This window comes from Oryx dammah, unplaced genomic scaffold (assembly GCF_014754425.2).
Source record: "Oryx dammah isolate SB20612 unplaced genomic scaffold, SCBI_Odam_1.1 HiC_scaffold_25, whole genome shotgun sequence".
NCBI classification, from domain to species: Eukaryota; Metazoa; Chordata; class Mammalia; order Artiodactyla; family Bovidae; genus Oryx; species Oryx dammah.
The window spans coordinates 78,837,821-78,851,247 of NW_024070209.1; positions in this window are offsets into that span (position 1 = coordinate 78,837,821).

The window sequence follows — 13,427 nt, forward strand, 5'->3', positions numbered from 1 at the left end:
CTCTTCCTCCCACTCCCACTGGCAGACCCCTGCAGGGCAAAGTGTAATACACAGTAGGTTGAGGTAAACTTGCCTGTAAGCTGAGAAAATATGGGGAAAATGAACAAAGCTATCAGGGCCCCCTATTAGGGGGTCTTGGTTGAGGATTTCAGTGTGCAATGTAACATTGTTATGATAAACAGATGGGAGTGAAGTGGGGCCTGATTTGACCTTTTATAGTTTCCAAATGTTCATGAAAGGCAGTGTACCTTTAGTTGTAAAGAACTCATGGCTTTTCAAACTATCCAGTACACAGGTAAGTTTCTTTAAAATATTCCATTTTATGAGAATAAAAAAGCCTGCAGGCTTCAGATTGAGACAGATCTAGATTCACATGCCAGCTTTATGGTTAATTAGTTCTGTGACCTTGGGCAACTTAATTTCCTTTTTGTAAAATGTAGAAGTGCATAACTAATGTGAAGAGTTGCAAAATTTGGTGAAAACGGATTCTAAATATCTTGTAGGTTCTACAGACTCAATAGCTTGTGGCTTTTGTTATCTAGATTCTAGGGTAAAGTTTAGCAGAGTAAACATGTAAGAAATACTTGTTAAATTTGATTTTTCCCTGAACTCATCTTTTTATGTTGAGAGATAGATGTAGTAATAATCTGTGAAAATGGTCTTCTACTGATAACTCAACTTAGAAGTTAATTTATATAAGAAGTCCCCAGTATAAAAATTAATCTTGTTAACCAACATTGTCATTAAGACAGATTTTAGGATGATATATCAGGGATATAATGAGTCAGGTTGGCATCCATGGACAGCCTTGATAGATACATGGCTTTTCTCTGTGATGATTCGTGCTTCCAACCTAGAACTCAGGAGGAGAAATGTATCTTCGTTTCTATTCCATGAATGCAGTAGCTATTATCTCAGTTCAAATTTCTTGCTCATTAGGCTTTGAGGGGAAGTACTTTTCACTTTAGCCAGGGCAGGGAATGAGTGAGACATTCATAGGCACTGGACATTTGCATTTTAGAGGTTCCTATTCCAGCTGAATTGCTGTCCAGAAGAACTAGTGGTGCGGCACTTGGAATTTGGACGTGCCACACATAAAAGGACTTGGGGTGAAGAACCAGGAAAACAATATACCATATTATGTTCTAAACCATGAGTAATGACTTTTGAGTTCACACTTAATATTTACTTTTTGTGCTTTTTATATTTTATTAATTAAAACTTTTGTAATCTTATTTATTTAAACTTTATCTGCTAATCTTGAATTGATCTATACCCTTTTATTGTCCTTTTAGTTATTCTTTAGATTCAGTCGAAAGGCCTGGAGTTTTCTTTGTTTGTTGAGGATACAGAAATCTGTTTTAAAGATAGAATATAACATTGGAAACTTTATTTATTTACTTTTGACTGTGCTGGATCTTTGCTGGTGTGTGGGCTATGCGATTCTGTAGTTGCGGTGCATGGGCTTCTCCTTGCGCTAGCTTCCCTTGTGGCAAAACACAGGCTCCAAGTCTGCGCTTCAGTAGTTGTGGCACATGGACTCAGGAGTAGTGGCTGCTGGACTCTAGAGTGCAGTCTCAATAGCTGTGGCACTTGAACTTAGCTGCTTTGAGGCATGTGGGATCTTCCCATACCAGAGGTCAAATCTGTGTCCCCTGCATTTAGAAGGTGGATTTTTTTTTTTTTTTTTTTTTTTACCACCAAGCCACCAGAGAAGCCCAAATCTTTTCCTAAAAAGAGTTTTTACTTGCTTATTTGTTTTTCTGGCTTCATCTCGCAGCATGTGGAACTTTCTCATCACGTATCAAACCTGTGTCCCCTGCAGTGGGAGCATGGATTCTTAACCAGTGGACCACCACAACGTCCTGGTAACCTTATTTAAATAGTGCTAAGAATTAAAGGACAGAACACTGACTGAGGTACTTTAGATGCCTTAAATGGTAAAGGCAGTTTGTGAAGTTCAGGTTCTTGGTGGTTGGTTATATGAGTGGGCTTTGGGCAGGGAAAATGTTCTTAAAGCTTGCACTAAAAATGAGGTTCATGATTGAAAATATTTATTTCTAAACTGGCTGAACGATCTGCATTTATCTCACACTACAGTGATAAAAATGGCAATATTATTCCAACTGTTGATGTTAATTCCCAAGAAATTACTCATCATATTTTTTTTCTTATTCAATCCTTTATTATGGATTTTTTTCTCCTTGTGTAGTTTTGCTCTTCTCTTTGAAAAGATGAGTGATATCAGAAAATTTAAAAATCTGTTTTTCAGTTATTTTATATGATCAAAAAGCAGTTTCTTCAAACTGAAGAAGCACTGACAAATCTCATTACTTTCCTGCTTCATGTTGTAAGGATTTTAGTTTGGTTTCAGAGAGGTCTTTAAGGAATTAAGCTAGAATTTATTCTACCAGTGCACTCATCATCCCATGTAGAAACTATAATATTGACAAAAATATGCTGTGTGATTTTCCCATTATATATCCTTTTCTCACTCCCTTTATGGTAGCACCCATCCTCAATACTGTGTTCACTATACCTTTTAAGAATTTATTACATTTGCATATTAATTTTTTTGAACTTACACAAAGAGGTTAGGAAATCATCTGTCAGGAACATGTGATTCAGAAACAATTAATGCAACATAAAACAATACTCAGATTGGAGATATTAGTCCTTGCTTTTTTGTTTAAATACTGCAATTTAATGTTTGACAAGGAATAGCACAAATCAAATTTTATGACACTCTTAAAGTTCTCTATCTCACATGAGGAAACTTCTGTCAGATGAAAACACTATGTCGTTTGTCATTGAGAACTGGGGTAACTATCCAGTGTTAATCAAAGAGTACAGAGTTAATAATGAATTACATGTGTAAGTAAGTCTTCCCATTTGTATTGCACACAGAAAAATAATGCCAATTTTGAGAGACAGAACCTGGTCCTTCTAATCATTGATGTTTGCCATTGAATTGTTCTAGAATATTATCTCACTGTGATCTTGATTTCTCTCATCTCTAGTGAAATCGAATGTTTTTTTCATGTATTAATTGGTCATATACAATTCCTCTTTTATAAAATACCTATTTATGTCTTTTTTTGTCTTTTGAATTTTTTCTTTTTGACTTGTAGAAGTATTATATTTTTATTTTTATGCACTTACACATGGTACAAACATATTACTCAGTCTCTATCTTAACTCTTTGCTTTTTTAAAGAGTGTTTTGTATAATCAAAATATGAGATTTTATTTTAATATGATAAAATGCTCAATTTTGATATTACTATTTCCTTTGTCTTTTACGAAATCCTTCTCTACCCAATTGTTAGAATAACAGTTTTCATGCCATGCTGGTTAATATATAACTGCCATAGAATATAATATATATAACGTATAGCATTAATGTAACTCATGTCTTAATTCATTAATTGTTATGTTACACGTATGGGCAGTAAAAAATGTGTGAGACACTGTCCTCAAGAGAAATAAACCCATGGACAGATACACAGAACATGGTAAATGCTACTACAACACTTAGTATACTTGGGTAGAAATACACTTCCTTAAGACAGGATTTTGTAACGTGGAAAATTGATGTAGTTTTGTTCACATCTGCCTTAAAACTTGATTGAAACAGGCAGGAACATCTAGTCTTCTCATTTATCTATAATAATATGTGAGAACCGTGGAAGAATTTGCTGAAAATGAGTCACATACAGCTGATTATAAAACAGATTTTATGTGTCAATTTTTTGTGTGTGTTTCCAAAACCTTTCACCCTTACCTCCCACTAAGATTCTAGTGTGAATTATAAAACTGCAATGTTGAAATTACAAAGCTGCAACTGATTATGATCATATCCTTGGTATATGCCATGCTTGCTCTTATCCTAGTTCAGTATGTGTTTAGATGTTTGCTTCTTGACTCATCTTGAGACCCTTGTTCCTAGTCACATTGAATCCTTAGCTTTTGCCAATGTTGTTGTTTAATTGCTGAGTCATGTCCAATTCTTTGTGACCCCCTGGACTGTAGCCCTCCAACTTTCTCTGTCCATGGGATTTCCTGGGCAAGAATACTGGAGTGGGTTGTATTTCTTTCTCCAAGGGATCTTCCCAACACAGGTATCAAACCCATGTTTCCTGCGTTGGCAGGGGAGTTCTTTACCCCTGAGCCACCAGGGAAGCCCAGCTTTTGCCAATACACTTGAGCAAAGTGTAGAGTCTAAGTATGTAGCAATCATCCACACGGATGGCTTTGATTACATCAGGTATGCTCTGCAAAATGCAAGTTGCCTTCTTTCTTAGTACGATAACTATCTTTTCTCCTCTCTAATCTCAGACTTGTTGAAACTATTTGAACTCTCTTTGGTGGCTTCTGGAGAATTGATCTCATGTGTGCTGTCTGTGGGAGGAGAATGCTTTAAATCACCTATTGTGGGATGTTCCAGCTCTTGCTTGAAGTTTCATATGAAAATTGATGCCCAAGGCACAGAAAAAATACACATGGTGCTGAAACATCATTAAACTTCCCCCAAGTCAGTAAGCACATCATATTTGAATATCCTTCATATTATACTAAAACGGGAGTAAGAACAGGGTGAAAGGAACAAACAGAAGAGTTACATAACATACATGGGGTGACCAAAGAATATACCTAAGAAGAATAAGCGTTAGCTTAATGGAGAAGAAAGAGGAGGAAAACAGTGCAACGTGCAGCAGCTGCAGTAGAGAAAGGCTATGGAGCTTTCAAACAATGGCTCATTTCCTTCTGTGGCTTAGAAGACATTGGTATCATCACCCAATTCAAACCCTCAATATGGCGGTATAGGGATCCACCTTCATCGTCACCACTAGAAACCACACTAGCGGTTAGTGTATGTAAATATGATCTCATACACATTGATTTAAAGTGACATTCATATCAAAATAGATCATTTCACACAAGGGACAAAGGGCAAACCTTGGCCACAAATTGTGTGCCAAGAGGGTGGTTTTACAAAAATATTCCCTAAGGTCTTTTTCCTTACCAAGGGCAAAATGTTCAAATGCAGGATCTTGCCACATGTTTCCCTTCGAGCAGATGGCAGAAAGGTTTGTCTGCAATGTGGAACTTGTTAAGGGGGGAAGGTTTTCCTGATAGAGATCAAGAAGACTGCTTAAATTTACTTAGTGGTGGAATGGTTTGTAATCCATTCATGCTTGTGAGTTTAATGCCTTTATAATTACTTGTAAGTAGATTGAGAGCCTCCAGAATCAACTCAAGGGGAAAGACTGTTTATCTGATGCTTAAACTTCTGCTGAACACTCCAGACAATATATTTATTCCTTGTCTATGTCACTGAATTATGTTTTACAAAGACATTTTAATTTTGCTGCTTTGATAATGAAAATACTCTTTTGCCTGTCTAACAAAAAGAGGTCAAGGACCATAAAAGACTTGGTTTTGGGAAATGGGCTGATGGTCTTTATGGACAGTAGTATCAAGATCAACCACCACTAAAATATGATCACTGTCACTACCACCTCAGGTACTGTGTTGTATAGATGAGGATGCACTAGGTTTTGCTATGGTAACAAACCCCCAAATATCAGTGGTTGAAGACAAGTTTATTTCTCTCTCATATGAAGTTCACTCTGCAAAAGTTTCCAAGGCAGCTGTCCTCCATGTGTTGGCTCAACATTCCAGGGTACTTGAAACTTACTGCACTTCCATATCAACACACACTTCCATAATCCCCCATGCAGAATGAGAACTAAATGATCTTGTACTGACAATTAAATATTCCATCCCCCCCAAGTGGTTCAAATCTGTTCTGTCCATAAGCCATTAAAAAGAACTAAAATAAGAACCCCCCCACCAACTGCAAGTTGGGCTAGGAGCTTTAATCCTCTCATATACTGAGAGGGGGAGGAAATTGAATAAATAAAAGTATTCACAGTCTACTTTAACATGAATTGTTCCAAACTTGCAAAGTAACTTTATGCAGTAGGGATTAATGTGCTCATTTTAAATACCAGAGGAAGTATAGATTAAGTGCCTGAGAGCATGGGTTTGGAGTCAAAAATTCTTGAATCCCCAGCATATGCTTTATGGGAGCTGAGGCAAAATGTGATCTCTTTTTCATTTTTTGATCAATTGGGATGAGATTATCTACTTCATAGAGATGTTTTGAGGTTTAAATACAGAAAATAAAATGAGTTCAGTTTCTGATACCTAGGTACTCAACAAACTCACAGTGTTAAGAGGACACTGCTTATCTGAGTTAAGAAATACATAGCAAATTAATGAGAGATTGTTTTTCTCAAATACTTTAGGGGAACGTGTTGACTCAGAAGACAAAAGTTTTTTAAAGCTAGACATATTGGATTCAGAAGTCACATTTATCTAATTTCCTATCATATCACAGCACCTTTTATTTTGACATGGGATGACAATGTGTTATCAGGTTGTCCCAAACTTTCTTTACGAGCAGTCTCTCTTCCTAACCCAACCTCTCTAGCCGGGCCTGACCATATCCACAGATGGGACTTGGGCTCAGACACAGTTGCTCAGGGCTTCCCAGGTGGCAGAGAGGTAAAGAATCCACCTGCCAATTCAGGAGACGCAGTTTTGATACCTGGGTGGGGAAGATCCCTTGGAGGAAGAAATGGCTACCCATTCCAGTATTCTTGCCAAGAAAACTCCATGGACAGAAGAGCCTGGCAGACTGAAGTCCATGGATCTCTAAGAGTTGGACATGACTGAGTGACTGAGCATGCAGACATGCACAGTTGCTCATTCATGCAAGGAAGCAGGAGATACCATGTGTTGTATCAGGAGACTTGGAGCCCACTCCTAGCTTCATCACTCAATATTTAGGTGGTCTTAGGCAAGTCACTTAAATTCTCAGCTATGCATATGGGATGGTAGAAATTTGTGTATCAAACAAAACAAGATGAAACAAAAAATAAAATGGTAAATGTTTCATTCCTACTTCATGGAGCTGTAGGTATCAAATATATTAAAATATTTAAAAACGCTGAAACATCCAAAGGGCCATACAGTGAGAACTGTTGTTTCTATTAGGACTAAGGACAGAAAAGCTTCTATCTAGCAGAGCAGCAGAGACATGAAGACCCAGATCAGGGTAGGTTACATGGGTCTGATTTCATTGCAAAGGCCTATGGTGAGAACAGTGTATTTGTCCCAAAGTCCTGAACCCCTAGACACCTACACACTCTGTTCATCACCTAGCCTGACCTGTTGCCTGCCTATAGTCAGTCACCCGGACTGTCTCTTTTTAAAAACAGATGATGTATATTTAATTAAAATTAGGACTGTTCCTTCTTAGGCAAAATTTCTTAGTACACAAGAGCGCAGATTACAAAATAAAAACATCTGCTCTTCAAAATATACTGTAAGAAAAGACATTATTAAGAAAATTAAATGATAAGCCACAGACTGGGAGAAAACATTTGAGAGACGACTTGTATCTGTAAGATACAAAGAACTCATACAAACAAAAAAGAAAAAGACAATCTAATTTTTTTTTAAGACAAAGAATCTAAGCAGACATTCCATCAAAGAGGATATATGGATGGTCATTAACACCTGAAAATGTGTTCCATATCATTGTTATAAGAGGAATGCAAAGTAAAACACAATGGGATACTGCACACATATTAGAGTGGCTAAATTAAAAAATACCAAGTGTTATTGAGATGATAGAAAAACTGAAACTCTCATATATTGCAAGTGGAAACAAAAAATGTTGTAGCCACTTTGGAAAACATTTTGGCATTTTCTTATAAAGTTACCATACACCTACCACATGTTCCAATATTCCCACTCTCTAAAATTTATCCAAGAGAAATGACAACATGTGCATACACAGTTTTGCTTGGGAATGCTCATAGTATGTTTGGTCATAATCATACGAAATAGGAAACAACCCAAATATCCATCTACTGGCAAATAGATTAAAACATTTTGTGGTATATACATATAAAAGAAAACTATTCAACAATAGAAAGGAACAAAATGTTGCTACATGTATACATGATTGAACCTCAAAAGCATTAAGCTTAGTGACAGAAGACAGACACAAAAGACTACATTCTGTAGTCTACTTATATGAAGTGACAGAAAAGGCAGGTATAGTGCCTGAAAGACAGCAGTTGCTTTTCTAGGTTTGAAAGGAGGATTGCTTGTAAAGGGGATTGAGAGAACTTGTTGACTTGATGGAAATGTTTCATATAGTTTGTAGGTTGTCACATACTGTATGTACTTGTGAGACTTTATTGAATAACGATGTTGATTAATGATCCACAAGTACATGACTGCCCACAATAGGTAGAGGTAGAATGAAGGCTCATGTCACAATAGGTTAAATCAATTGAAAATATTTTATTCATCTTTTATAGGTGTTCTCGGTGGGATTAATTTGATACAAAATAATCCATCAGATAATACCTTGTGGCTCAGCTGATAAAGAATCTGCCTGCAATGCGGGAGACCTGGGTTCCATCCCTGGATTGGGAATATCTCCCAGAGAAGGGAAAGTCTACCCACTTCAGTATTCTGGCCTGGAGAATTCCATGGACTGCATAGGCATGGGGTCACAAAGAGTCGGACATGACTGAGAGACTTTCACTTTCATTTTCGTTTTCAATCCATCAGAAATGTCTTTTTATTTTTTCTTTTAAAATTTATATTCATGTTTATTAGTGAAGTTGAACTAATTTTTAATTTACTGCACAGTCTAGTTACTTCTCTGATTTGAAGAATGTAACATCAGAGTAATCTGAAATTTTCAAAAAATTTTTGAATGTAGTACAGAGAATTCCCATATATGTCTCCCTATATAGTTATCCTTATAATTGACATTTTATATTAATATGGCACACATATCACAATAAATACATCAATATTGATCATTATTGTTAACTGAAGTCCACACTTAATTCAGATTTCCTTAGTTTTTATCTAGTGTACTTTTTTCCTGTTTCAAAACCCTTTCCAGGACCCTATCTTAGACTTGCATCCTGTCTCATTCATAGGGTCCTCCTAGCTATGGCTGTTTCTACAGGTTTTACCTGGTTTTTATTCCCTTGAGTTTTAGGGAGTAGTGGCTAGGTTTTTGTGGAATGTCCCTCAACTGGGATTTGTTTTTCTTATGATGGGACTCTTTAAGGACTTTGAGGAGGACAGCCGAAGAGGTAAAGTGCTCTTCTCATCACATCAGATCAAGGGTACATGCTATGAACTTGACTCTTCACTGTTGAAGTTGATGCTGGTCATGTGATTGAGGTGGTGTTTGTTTGGCTCATTCACTGTACTCTTTCCTCTCTTTTCATTCTGTACTATATAAATAAATAAATATGAAAGTGAAAATGAAAGCTGCTCAGTTGTGTCCAACTCTGCAACCCCATGGACTGTAGCCTGCCAGGCTCTTCTGTCCATGGAATTCTCCAGGCAAGAATACTGGAGTGGGCAGCCTTTCCCTTCTCCAGGGGATCTTCCCAACCCAGGGATCGAACCCAGGTCTGCCCCATTGCAGGCAGATTCTTTACCATCTGAGCCACCAGGGAAGCCCGTGTATGTGTGTGTGTGTGTGTGTGTGTGTATTTAATTTTGATTTGGATCATTTATAAAGTCTATTGAATTAATTACAATATTGTTTCTGCTTTATGTTTTGTTTTTTAGCCTTGAGGCATGTGGGATCTTAGCTCCCTGACCAGGTATCGAACCCTCACCTCCTGCATTTGAAAGCAAGGTCTTAACCACAGGAACACCAGGGAAGTCCCTATTCTGTACTTTTTCAATTAACTGACTCCCATGCAGCACATACCCCAGCAGGGAGGAGTTATGCCTCACCTCACTGAAAACAGAGTATCTACATAAATTATTTGGAGTTCTTCTGCATGGGATATTTTTCTATTCCCCCTATTCATTAATTTATTCATTTACTGGTTTTTATCAACATGAACTCATTTTATGCTTTGGGTTATAACCAATAACACTTTATTTTTTTATTGCTCAAATTGTTCCAGACTTGGCACTGGGGAATCTTTAATTTAGATTCTATGTGCCATTGACATACTCTCATCATTGTGACTTTTTTTTAGTACTTCCTCACTTTTGGATAGTACAAGATGCTCCAGGTATTAATCAGGTGTTAACTGTTCAAATACTTTTTTTTTTTCCTGAGTTGCAGTGTCACAGATCTTTTTACTTGATAATTAAATTAATTATATTGAAGCATTTATTCAGATTGTCCATAAATGTTGAGCATCTATGGTTGGAATCAGGGTATTAAGAAGAGAGAACTAGGAAAATAGAAATTATAGTCAGAGAGCAAAATGCGTGCAATTGAAGTTACATAGAGACTGCAGTTATAGAAATGTAAGTTCTGATATATAACCACAAGAATGAGTGCCTAGGACAAGATTATCTGAAGAGAGGTGTTCAAGAAATTAATAGGTGTTTTGGACTCAGTGGGAGAAAACGAGGGTGGGATGGTTTGAGAGAATAGCACTGAAACATATATATTACCATATGCAAAATAGATGACTAGTGCCGAAGAATTGATGCGTTTGAACTGTGGTGTTGGAGAAGACTCTTGAGAGTCCCTTGGACTGCAAGGAGATCCAACCAGTCCATTCTGAAGGAGATCAGCCCTGGGATTTCTTTGGAAGGAATGATGCTAAAGCTGAAGCTCCAGTACGTTGGACACCTCATGCGAAGAGTTGACTCATTGGAAAACACTCTAATGCTGGGAGGGATTGGGGGCAGGAGGAGAAGGGGATGACAGAGGATGAGATGGCTGGATGGCATCACAGACTCGATGGACGTGAGTCTGAGTGAACTCTGGGAGATGGTGATGGACAGGGAGGCCTGGCGTGCTGCGATTCATGGGGTCGCAAAGAGTCGGACACGACTGAGCGACTGAACTGAACTGAACTGAACTGAGTGCAAGTTTGATGCATGAAGCAGGGCACCCAATGTCAGTGCTCTGGGACAACCTAAAGGGATAGGGTGGGAAGGGTAGTGGGAAGGTTTCACGATGGGGGGAGCACATGTAAACCTGTTTCTGATGTGTCCAACATGCCGATTCATGTTGATATATGGAAAAAAACCAACACAATATTGTAATTATCCTCCAATTAAAATTAAAAAAAAAGAAGTTAATAGGTGCTAGAAGAATCATCTATATGCACTTTGAAATCACTAAGAATTAAGATAGGAATAATGTTACAGGCAGTGAACTCAGAACTATGAACACTGAGATTTGAAGGGGAACAGGTAGATGATAGCAAAAAACAATGGAAGCAGGGATGCAATCTGATGCCATGAGACTTTAAGCTGGGGTTTTAAGTGAGGAGTGGGGGAGAATGGTTTAGAAGTGGCAATGAGGCCTACAGAGAATACATATCTCTCCTGCAATTAAGAGGGCTGGCTGGGTAGAAGCAACATCTCAGAGAAGGGTCATGTTGCTGTAAGAACATGAAGATAAAGAATGTCTAGAGCTGACTGAACTCCAGGAGTTGGTGATGGACAGGGAGGCCTGGCGTGCTGCGATTCATGGGGTTGCAAAGAGTCGGACATGACTGTGCGAGTGAACTGAACTGAACTGAACTAGAGAGCTGATTTTGAGTATACAGTAAATATTACGATTAATTAGCAATGAATTCCAGAGATCATGGTAGACAGAATTTAAGAATTGAGGTGGGATTAGGCGACAATAATGGAACAGACCATATCTGTAGAAATTTCAGGTTAGAACGATGAAATTGAGAAAGAAAGTGAAAGTCGCTCAGTCGTGTCCGACTCTTTGCGACCCCATGGACTGTAGTCCATGGAATTCTCCAGGCCAGAATACTGGAGTGGTCAGCCTTTCCCTTCTCCAGGGGATCTTCCCAACCCAGGGATCGAACCTGGGTCTCCTGCATTGAAGGCGGATTCTTTACCAGGTGAGCCACAAGGGATGGAATTGAGGGGTAACTCAAAAGTCTGTAGTGATAACTGGGTATAATGGACACAGTAAAATCAGACTCCATAGATACAGCACAGGTTAGAGGTGAGGCTGTAGGCTGGTGCGGTAGGGAAGGGTGGATGTTTGGTTCTATTTTTTTTTTAAGTTAAATTTTAAAAAATCAAATTTATTTACTTTTGTCTGCACAGGGTCTTCACTGCTGCGCTCAGGCTTTCTCTAGTTGTGGCAAGCAGGGACTGCTCTCCATCTGCGGTGCGCAGGCTTCTCGTTGCTGCAGCTTCTCCTATTGTGAAGCACAGGGTCTAGGTGTGTTAGCTTCAGTAGCTGAGGCTCCCTCTCTGGCTCCAGAGCACAGGCTCTGTACTTGTGACACACAGACTTAGCTGCTCCGCGGTATGTGTGATCATCCTGGACCAGAGATGGAACCCATGACCCCTGATGTACCAGATCAAAGAAACTACTGTAAATAAGCCTTTAGCAATACGGTGGTAGAATGTGGGGGGAGGGGACTCCATACTCCTACAATTATGTCTCAGTCTTTTAACAAGCTTGCATCTCCAGACTGTGAACTTCACACCTGTCTCTCATTTTTTACTTCCCCTCTTACATGTTACAGGATGATTCAAGTGAGCTGGAGTTGGGTAGTTCTGTTCTCCCATGTGGAAGGCTACAGTGGACTGCAGTTGGGTATTTCCTTTCCCCCAAATCATTTAGGTTCTGATAATACCTCATCAGGTTAGCATCTAGTTAACTGGTTTTACCTGTGGACAGGTTTTGTTAAGAACAAAATGAGCTGGTGTGTTTCAAAATGGCTTCTTTCCTCTTTCTCTGCCAGAAGCAAAAGATTTTTCTCCAATATTTACTGTGAAAACCTGGTCGAGCTCCTGAAGGTAAATCTCAAAAAATTGTTGCAAAATCCCCCCACTCCCCCACCTCCTCTACCCCACACCACCCCACCTCCTCTACCCCCTACCCGGGCAGTGAGTAGTTCTCCATGGAGTTCTGATTTTTTTTAATTAATTATTTTAATTGGAGGCTAACTACTTTACCATATTGTAGTGGTTTTTGCCATACATTGCCATGAATCAGCCATGGGTGTACATGTGTCCCCCATCCTGAACCCCGCCATGGAGTTTTTAATGGAGTTATCTACGCTGAGTTTCCAACAGTTCAGCAAGTTCAGGTTTTCCTAATCTATACTGGTTCCCTCTGCAGTTTCTGCTCATGAGTCTCTCTCCTGGTAAGCCATGACCACTTACATTTTCTGGTCTGTCCCTCCAATTTGTGGGGCCACAGTGAGCCCTGTGTCCTTCTCTGTCTTATGGATCCAAGAAATGTTGATACAGTCTGTTCAGTTTTTACTTGTTAAGATGGAGTGGTGACTTCTGAGCTCATCACGTGTAGAACTCTCTGGGTTCTATTTTGACCCTGTTTAAAAGAGAGCCAAAGGTCTG